Consider the following 10912-nt stretch of genomic DNA (forward strand, 5'->3'; position numbering starts at 1 on the left):
GGAAGCACAGATAACTATATTTAAAAACAGGGACATCTGCTATCTTCATGAGTAAATGAACAGTAAAAAAGCAGAGGACCAAACCCAAATATTTTCATGAATGTTACAGATCATTTTTGTTAATGTGTAAGTACATCAAACATGTTCCAACAAGCAGGAAAATTGTAGAAACATACAAATGATGGGCAGTTCCTAATTCCTAGCTATCATGGAATCACTGCATGATGCATTGCACTGAGCACCTTCTGTGTGATATGGAGATGGGCAGAGGCAAAGATCAAGGAATTAAAATTCGAAAAGAATAAACAAGCTGTCAGTAAGCCAATAGAAATCGACAAAAAAAAGTTTATTTCAGTAAGCCGATAGGGATCGACACATTTGAAGACATAACTACCACAACAAAGATTTCATCGTTGTAATAATAGCCTTAGTGCTGAATTATACTCCTTAAAATATGTCTCGGGCATTTTCTTCAAGTACCTTGTAGGCAACAACAATGACAATGATTCTAAGGAATGAAATTTTCTCGCAAACAACCTGACTTGTATATACTGATCGTAAATTCACCTAGCTGTATGAAAATCAAAACCAATCGTTACATAGGTTATCCAAAGAATTGATAAACAGACTTTAAGAGCAAAAGTGTTTTCACCTGAACTTCCAAGAAATCATCAAAGCAGAAGTGGCTTCCCTCCCATCAATAAACTTCCAGGTGAATAGGAGAAGCATGACCATGGAGAATCATAACTGAATACCTGAATAGAAAGTCATAATTGTCCTGGCAGTAGCGCATCTCTTTGTCCCTCCTATATTCTTCAATCACATCAGAATACTAAAATTGACCATACATCGTTTTCAAGAGAACAAAAATGATCGATCAAACAATTGGTCTAATTCAAAAGTTCGTGTCCTTCATTCTCATAATCATCAGTCTTCTTAACCAACTTCTTCTTGCAATACAACATCTTCTCCCAGCCCTCACCCTCATCCATCTTCATTCATAACACCATTTTTAACCCTATTTTCAAAATCAATCAGGTGAATATTTGAGAGCAGTAATTTGATCTCCCTCCTTATTGATTAGTAGACAGAATATAACATTCAATCTTTCCATGTGCAGTTGCTGGCAACCTCTGTCATTTAGTGAAGAGGTGGTAGCTGTGGTGTCAGCAAAAAAATAAAAATAAAAATGCATTGATGTATTGCAAGTTTCTGGAGACCAATATAATAGCTTTGAAGATTTCCTACACCAATCCCGGTCTCATGGCATTCCAGACGGCCTATGTAGATGAAGCAAGTGCAACCATATCTTGTAAAAGAAAGATATATCAGCTTTGCAAAGGTACTCCTGAAAATATCCCAATTAAAAATACACATCTCTTTATGGTTCCACCTTCATCATAATGTTACCGTCCTCAAGAATTTAAAGATAAAGAAAGGTTTCCACTTATACTCCTCTTTTTATGTGTTGTGTTGTTCTGTTAGTCCACTGCAAATGGAATATATTCTGTGCTTCGACATATTTCCTGGTAATATGGAAGAAAGAAATATATTACAAATATCATCCATATGTCAGTCAAAGGCTGAACAATTACTATTATGAAATACAACAATATTAGACGTGATGGAAGATGGTTTCAAAGTCCCAAAAATAAGACCGCGATAAGGACCTAGAGTGTATCGCCTGATGGATGTGAAGGGCAGCATGACTCGACGATCATCGTCTAGTTAAGAATGGTAGGATCGTCTTTGTAGGCCTCATTTGTGATTGTGTTTACTCTTGAAAAAACAAGCTAAGAAAAGGAAACATATGCACAATATTGAAAGTCTGGTATAACAGGAAAACACGACTACAGAATTCAGAGCTGGTAAACTACAGTAACTGTTTGCTGGTAGCATTTCATATAGCTATGCATATGATGATATCCATTAGTCACCAAGCATGACGGATAACAGGAATCCATTTCCGATGGCCATTTAAGCTAGAAATTTACCTGAACTAAAGCTTTGTAGTAGCTTCCGAAAAAAAGCTTTGTAGTAGCTTCCTAAAAAAAGCTTTTGTAGTAGCTCTGAAGTGTTGCATCAGATATGAAGTCGTCATGAGAAGCAAGATCTACACCAGCCTCCTTGCCCCATCTTACATATTGTCCCTTCCCTCCGTAATCTTCCCAGTTATTGCATAGTGACAGTATTAACCATGTAATCTAGTGCATGGCAAAATGAGATGAAAAAAATCGGACACCATAACCTGAAGAAACTACTGTTGTGCAGAGATCGGCCTTTTATATGGAGACATGCCCCAGACATGCAAATTTCTTCATGAAATACATGATGAGCATCCAGTTTCATTTGTTTCCATTTCCTGTTACATTTTTGGCTAGTGGATCAGTCTGGCATGTGAATGAGATAGCAATTTCATAAAATAAACATGGTATCAAATGTAAGATCCAGATTTTTATGATGATCTAACAAGAAAAGCGCTACTTATGAATGCATTTAGTGAAGCAGGTAACCATTTCAGAGAATGCTCACCTGGAACACATCCTCGTCATAGAATGGCACGGTCTACTGCACGTGAAAGAACCGCCCACAGTTGGCCGGCGGCTGTCTCGTCACACCTGGTCACTGTCTGCACCGCACTCGTGTCCCCCGCTCGCAGGAGCGCTGTTAACTGCGGCCATCTGCCACCACGCAGGAGGAGAGGAAGGCAGGGGCCTCTCCCGCTGGAGGAGAGGAAGGCAGACGGCGCAGAAGATGGTGTCGTCCTGGCACCCGTATCCCTGGACAGAGAAGAGAGCGACATGAGAAATTGAGAACAAACACGAATAACCCAATAACCAACTGTCTGTTTTTTATCCAACAAAAAAATGACCTTAAATTAGCCTTATTTCATAAAACACATTCAGAAAGGCTCACCATGTATCCACTGCTGGCAGTGTCTATAAAAGAGCTCTTTTTCCTTGCATCAGTGAGTTAATTTTTTGATCTCTACCAACTGGAAGCACATGTAACTATATTTTTTTTGTACAAACACATGTAACTATATTTAAAAACATGAACATCTGCTATCTTCATCAATAAATAAACAGTAAAAAAGCAGAGGACCAAACCCAAATAATTCGGCATGAATGTTACTGATCAGTTTTGTTAATGTGTAAGTACATCAAACATGTTAATATGTAAGTACATCAAACATGTTCGAACAAGCAGGAGGTGATGCTTTATGACATGTGTGCTTGGAACACAACAATCGGATGAATTGGAAGAAAAAAGATGAAGTGAGTTTAGAGATCGATATGGCGATAGAAAAGTAGATGGCTGAGAAGAACAGAGGAAATGAGAGGAGTAATTAGAAAGGGAGAAAAAGGTCAGAAAAAGATCGCCTGGTCATTCATGTTAGTTTCCTCTCCAAACTTAATGCATCCGCCAAACCTTGAACAAGAGAAGGATGGGGCGCGTGCCTGCAACCCATTATCTCCTCGGCTCATGATTAAAAGAAATTTTTTCAGATATTAAAGTACCAAAAAATATGAGCAGTGTCGCGATCAATCCAGTAAATACTATAGGGCTTCACTAATTTCAGAATATTGGCCTGAGATAACATATTTTGACTTTCCTTTGCCCATATTAACATATCGTTGCTGACAGATAATATACTTTTCATCAAAGATAATGCAAGAGGAATTTAATAAACAACATAATCACGATCTTTAATTTTTTGTTAATTATTTGAAGTAAAAACAGGATGCTATTCACCTAAATATGTAAAAACATCAGAGTAAATATATCTATTTTTTGCCCAATTAATTTGAATATCGACATACAAATCCAGCATGTTTATGGAACCCTGTAATGGGAGTGGTTTGCCAAGGCTCGAATTCATAAAGAATGAATCTTTGAGATATTGGTTTCAGGATGATACTGAATAGTATTGTATTTGGGTACAAACTGTTTGCTTGAAGGAAAAATTGAACACCATTAGTTGACCCTCTTATCATTTCACTAATTACCTACATATTCAAAAGAAGAAAACTTCAGTACACACACATAGGCAGTATAGCAAGTAACACACCACTGATATGAAATGCCGCTGAAGAGTAATTCATGTAGCTTAGAGAATCATGCTATTTTTTCCTGATTAAAGAGACCAACTGTGTTCACCAATTTAGCAAACATACACCTAAAAAATTGACTTGCCAATTCCGGAAATGTTGATGCAACAACAATGCATCAAGTTGTGGAGTATAAATTATTTTTTTGTCTTAAAAAAAATGGTATGACAAGCTCACGCAATCTAGAATGAGTGTTTTTAGCATGGAGGATTATATTGATGTACGTGATTAAGAAAGCAAGCAAATAATTAGTTATATGTACAATAGTCGCTAGTGTACCTTTAGAAATGAAAAATCCCGACAAACATTGACTAACCTCTGGATTGTTGCTTCTTGTAAGAATGCATCAGGAACCTTCAAAATGTCCTGGATAAGGAAAACATGAACCCTCCAGCGTTTCTCGGTAAAATGAAATGAAAAGGTCTTCTGTAGATGCTACAACAAAATGCTATCAAATGATGTCCACTCAGAACTACTTGAAGTATTTTCATCTCCATTTTTTTTTAAGATTCTTATGAATGTTGAGATCAATCTGCATACTGAAGGGCCAAATAATAACAAAAGCTAGTAAAACAATCTCATAAATATTTGTGAACTTGAGATACCCTGCACGTAGCTAGCAACGTGTATATGCATACTGAAGTAATCTTATTGCTTCCTAGGGATGGACCAAGTAACAAAAGCTAGCAACGTATGTGAGTCACTGGCGCGTGGATGAACAGAAGCAACAACTTGTACACCCGTCTGTGCAGCCTATGCAAAGGAACGTCAGCTTCGACGGCTTGTACGTCCGGGCTGCAGACAACAGAGGACCGATGATAGCTGCGTCCCCAGCAACAGGAGGAAGGGTGTGGTGCTGGTATGTATGTCCAGGGCCATCCGGATGAATGGCGGCGGCAAACTGAGACATGATGTTGCTGGAAGAGGGAAAGCCCGCAGTAGATGGACGTGCATAGATAGGAGGTCGTTCTCTCCAATTCACCACTACCACAAGCACGACGCCACGGCCATGAGCGGCACCGCGCCTACCTCTCCTCCTGGCTACAACATACAAGGATAGCAACACGGCGATCTGTCAGTATGGAGGAAACGGCCAGCAGAGGTGCTGGTGCTTGTACGTCCAGCACGCGGCAGCGAACGTCTCGAAGCCCTCGCCCCAGAGCGTCCCCGACGACCGCAGCACCGTCCCCTGGTGCTCCTCCTCCACCTTCCTATCCTTTCCCAGAGACATGGAACGGGCCAGGCCCTGCAGCATCGACGAGATCTGCCGCATTCTCGCAAGCCAACATCAGGAGCCCGCTCGATCGGCTGATTCTACAGAGAAGCTTCTTCCTCCCCTCTTCCATGGCTGGCAGAAGGGACGCGATGAGAGGAACGGGAGGCAACGCCTCATCCAGATCCAGATCGGGCAGGGGTGAGTGTAGGGGAGGGGGCGAGGCAGGCGGAGGGAGGGGCAACAGCGGAGCAGGGCGGCGGGGGGCTCCGGCGGGCGGAGAACCCTAGAGCAGGCGCGAGGCAGGCAGAGGGAGGGGCAACAGCGGAGCAGGGCGGCGGGGTACGGCGGCGGGCGGCGAACCATAGGAGAGGCGAGACCGAGGGAGAGGGGGGAGTTGGATCGAGCGGCGATGCGGAGGGGGAAAACCAACAGGAGCACCGGACGAAAAAAAAATCTACCAAGGTTAACCTACGGAAAAAACCGGACGAAAATGGTGAGGCGAAAATTAACCGGCGGAGACTACCAATTAATGGAGTAGAGATGGCACACAACACGGGCATGAGTGGGTCTGGTTAATCACCCACCCAAACATATAGCTAGATCACCCACTTATTCCTCGCCACCTTGGATGATACCTCGACATTGACAGGTTCCAGTGCTAGATCACCCATTTTCTGAAGACTTATTTTACCCACCCAAACATATATATATAGCTAGATCACAAACGCTAGAAGGGTCCATCAAGCTGGGCCGGCCCGATGAGAGAGATCTCCTCGAGGGACGCAATGACCTGGGGTCTACCACCAAGCTCTAGACCCCATCGCCGTCGTCGTCGCCGGAGCCCTGCCGGAGCAGCCTGCTAATGTCCTCCGCGATGAACTCCCCGTCTGTGCCGCTGCCGTAGATCCCTCTCCCTGCCAGCCCCGCACGGTACAGCCCGTTCCCCCCCTTGGGAGATCTCCCGGACGCCATCACCGATCAGCCCGCCGTCGTCGCTCTGAAACCAAACCAGGCAGCATTCCGACGATTCAGCTTCAGTTCCATTTCTCGAGCTAGCATTAGCAAGCTGAGAAGTTGGCAACACAAATACAATACATATATGGGTTGATTGATTCTTGGCATGAGTTATCGATCGAACCTTGAGCCACTTCTTTGCCATGCTGCGGTACCCGGTGGCGAAGACGATGGCGTCGAAGCGGCGCCGCTCCCCGCCGGAGAACTCCACCACGTCCCCTTCGATGTTCGTCATCGCCGGCAGCACCTGGATCTGGCCGCTCTTGATCTTGTCATAGGTGCCGACGTCGATGACTGGGTAGACGTTGCTCTGGATCTTTCTGGTGAAGGGCCCTACGTCGGGCCGCCGGAGGCCGTGCCTGGCCGTGTCGCCGAAGACGACGCGGCATGCGAACACCGCCAGCCGGTCGATCATCCAGACGGGCAGGTAGGCGAACAGCGCCGTGGACGCGTTCATGATCTCCCTCGTCATGAGGTGGAGCTCGCAGCGGACGACGATGGAGGCCGCGGCGCCGGCCTGGGCGAGGTCCAGGGCGATCTCCATTCCGGAGTTGCCGCAGCCGACGACGAGCACCTCCTTTCCCCGCATCCCCTCGGCGGACCGGTACTCGCTGGCGTGGATGGCCTCGCCAGGGAACGTGTCCAGCCCGGGCACCACGGGGAAGACCTTCTCGTCGAACTCCCCCGTGGCCACCACCAGGTACCTCGCCACGTACTGCTCCGTGTCGCCGGTGCCGAGGTGGACGGCGTCAACCTCCCATCGGCCTTCATCCACAATGAAGCGCGCGGATCGGACCTCGCGGCGGAGGCGGAGGCGCGCGCGCACGGCGAAGCGGTCGGCGTAGGCGTCGAGGTAGCGGACGAAGTGGTCGCGGGGGAGGTAGGCCGGCGCGTCGTCGGCGTGCGGCAGGTGGGGGAGCGCGCTTGCTTGCTTGGGGAGGTGCAGGTGGAGACGATCGTAGGCGCGCTTCTGCCATAGCGAGCCGACGCAGTCATCCCGATCCCGGCAATGCTACACTTACGTAAAGGAGCTACTTAAATTTACGTATCAGCCAACATGGAAGAATAGGATTGGTGTTTAGGGGAGTGAGGGGCCCACCCCCCTGAAAATCAGAGGGGGGGTGTTTAGATTAGTTTGGAAATTTTTGTAACCTCCAATTCCCATTTTCGTAAGTGTAGCATTGCCGTTTTCACGGACCCTCTCTACCGAACCCTTTGTCCCTCCAATTCCCATCCAGAGTTCGACAGGCAATGCCGTAGGACAAAAATCTGCTCGTATGTTTAGCATCACAGGTCGGCCAATCGACCGATCGTTCCAGTGATTTGATTCACGGATGGAAAATGTTGCCCGGCTGGCCAAGCAGCTACGTCCTCGCCGGTCTTGCCATGGGCCCATGCGACCGTGTATCATCACCTACCCTTATTTCTTCAAGCGCGACCCAAACCACTCGTTTTTCTTCTTTCTCCTCCCATCTCACCTCTTCCCCCTATGGCCCTATCCCCTCCGTACTCTCCGTGCGCGCAAGCCTGTTTCCAGCCGCCGTGAGCCCCTCAATCGCCATGCGCGGCTGGCACACGTCGGTGCTGCAACCATGGCCTTGCGACGCTGCCGGTCACCAATGTGATGCATTGGGTGTTGCAACTGGCTATGATGGAGCTGCGGCCGGCACAAGGCGGAGTGGCAACTAGCAGCGCTAGATTGTCAGTTGCTATAGTCGGCGCCCTTTTTTGCTAGAACCATAGAAAGCCGGGGTTGCAACCGGTGTGTAGCATAGCTGCAACCAGCGCCACCAAATGCTAGGACCAACGTCGATTTTTGCTGGAACAAGGCCGACGCACGGAGAAGCTGCAACACCGCCAAATGTCACGACGGACGTCCTAGAAAGCTACAACCGGCGAGTGAAAAAGGTTCAACCCAAGACAAGAGAAGCTAGGGGCTTGCCACCGCGTAACCAGGAAAAAAAGCTGCAATTGCCGGCCGGGAAAGCTACAATGGCGATGTGAACATCTTCAACAAGCTTGCTGAGGTAAGGACGGTGGACAAAGTGCTACAACCAGCATGCGGCGTGCTGCGATGGTGGGCACCGGGTGTTGCTACGAGGACCAGCACATATGCATGGAGGTGTCAATGACGATGGTGCACGGACTAGCGGGGGATTGTGAGGGTGGCAACCGGCGATGCTTCGTTGTCGGTCGCCTTGCGCATCCATGTTGGGGGTTGGCGGCGCTCGCCGTCGCTCTCCCCCATGCGCGATTGGTATGATTTTTGCGGAAAAAAGCAAAACAACAATGAGGGGACGAAGTAGAGGCCAAATCTGGCGGTTGGAGACAACATTTGACACGTACAGAATGCGAACGGTGGGGGGACTGGCGCTAGTCGACGTGCGCCTAGCACCGCCCTTTACGAATTTCCACACAGTCCCCGCACATGTCGCCGCCGTCGTGCTCCTCCACTACTACATGGACTGCTACCACTACCATAAAATATAAAATTCCTATGAAACTTCTCCTTCACTATCTTGTCTTCGCCTCTGACTCCTACCACAAAATCCCAAAACACTGATATGTCAAATCATGGTTTTTTATCACAATTAACTTTTCTGGGTAGAGGCTAGAAAACAAAGTTTTCGTCAAATCTTGGGAATTCTGGATCTTTTGGACCAGCACTATTTGGATGAATTTTGAATTCCAACATCATTATTTTTTCTACAATTAATCAGCAAATGTGTAGTTTTGTAGTGGTAATCACTCTCTTTTCTGAAGATGCGGTTCGAATCCACCAGCTACTAAAAAATAATGTGGGAAAGTGGGGACCGAACGCATAACATCGTGGAACTTGAGTTAGGGCATCTCTAAAGCGAACCCTCAAAGCTCCGGTATACGTCCGGAGCACTTTTGCTAACTTTTGTCATTGGAGACCCTTAAATGTCCAAAGACTAGTCCCGATCTTCGTTTTCCGGCAAATCCAAAACAAACTTGGAGGAGCTATGTGTCTTGTTTTAGTGGCTATCACTCTCTTTTCTGAAGGTGACGGCTTGAATTGACCCACTACTAAGAAACTCAGAACTTCGTGGAGCTTGAGCTAGCTCCGTTTGGCCACGCCAGGTAGTGGCACAAGAAGAAAGAGAACACATAATACTAATTTACTGGGAACCCTAGAATATAAAATGTTAATGGAAAAGGGTTGACTTATTTATCACAAACCCCCTAGAATTTTACAATTCAAAAAATGGGGGTCAGTTTTTACAAGTCCCGGACATTTTCTTGATTCACGAGGAAGAAGGAGTATTGGTCAGTGACCGGAGATTTGAGTAGTATAGCAATGGCATAACTCAGATGTTGCAAGAGACAAATAATAAATCTTAAAAATGAAAATATGTTAGCAGGAATATAATAGTGGTCATTTCCTTTTTGTTTTAGACGGTTTCTAACCAATTTGTGTGGTGAGTGAGTTCATAGGATTTCGAACCTGACATAGTGTTTGTTACTTCCTTTCATCAAACCCATCAAAACCAGTACCAACAAGGAATTCTAAAAGAAGATCATATCATCATCTTGTAGGCACAAGAATATCATGGAGTGGTGAGTAAAATGCATCATAAGTCTTAAAACTATGGGAGGTATGCCAGTTTAGTCCTACTACTTAGAAAATGTAGTTTTAGGTCCTAAAATTATTGGTGGAGTGTTAGTTTAGTCCTATGACTTTGATACTGCAGTTTTAGGTCCTAAAACTATTGGAGGTGTGTTAGTTTAGTCCTATAACTTCGAAATTACACGGCCATCAGTGTGTTTTCATAGATCATAATATCTTGATTCATAATGTTTTGACAATTTACAACCTTTCATCTTCTTTATAATTTACTCCTTACCTTTGATACACTGAACAGAAGCTGCTAGCAACCTTTCAACTTGTAGCATCGTCAACTCATTTTGACGCTCTTCATGATCTATGATACTACTTATGTTCCCACTCCGATCTTCAATTATTCACCCATCACAATCTAAGAGGCTCAAAATTATAGTTTACACTCATTTGTACAAAAAGGGCACCATCAGGGCTCTACAAACTATCAAAATACAAGGGTACATATTTTGGTAGAAGCTTGTGAAAGCCACCTTAGATGACTCATGTCACGTCTTAGGCCTCATAGCCACTTGTGTTGGTTGCTCCTCCACTGGGCAAGACCGGCCCACACGGGGATTGATGTCCTACAAGTGCATAGGGCTATATAGCAAAATTCATGATAAGTAAGTGTCAAACCCATAGGGAAGAAAGGATGACACCACCAGCCCCACAACTATATATGTTGTCACCTACATAGCTACGTTTGTACCAAACATAGTTTGGAAATAATTTTATTCTATCGGTTGCTAGGAAGGTAGAAATAAAAAAGGGAGTTAACTAAACTACGAGTGAGAAGGTAAAAGAATAAATAAAATGTTCTAGGTTAGTAGGAATGACGCTTGAGTAATAAAGTGTTCTCAAGGGGGTTCGGAGTCATCACTTCCAGTGTGATCTAGGAAGGTAGAAACAAAAAAGGGAGTTAACTAAACTACGAGCGAGAAGGTA

General features: G+C 45.4%; 1 long non-coding RNA gene and 1 pseudogene across 1 annotated transcript; both read right to left on the reverse strand.

The window, feature by feature from the left end:
• Positions 1 to 206: 206 nt before the first annotated feature.
• On the reverse strand, positions 207 to 5581 carry LOC119334619. Its single transcript, XR_005161465.1, has 5 exons — positions 4429 to 5581; positions 2533 to 2780; positions 1995 to 2362; positions 653 to 1526; positions 207 to 571 (listed from the first exon to the last, which is right to left on the reverse strand). It is a non-coding gene; the product is annotated as an uncharacterized LOC119334619 (long non-coding RNA).
• Positions 5582 to 6138: 557 nt separating this feature from the next.
• LOC119332960 lies at positions 6139 to 8590 on the reverse strand (annotated as a pseudogene).
• Positions 8591 to 10912: the final 2322 nt, after the last annotated feature.

Source organism: Triticum dicoccoides, chromosome 7A (genome assembly GCF_002162155.2).
Source record: "Triticum dicoccoides isolate Atlit2015 ecotype Zavitan chromosome 7A, WEW_v2.0, whole genome shotgun sequence".
NCBI lineage: Eukaryota > Viridiplantae > Streptophyta > Magnoliopsida > Poales > Poaceae > Triticum > Triticum dicoccoides.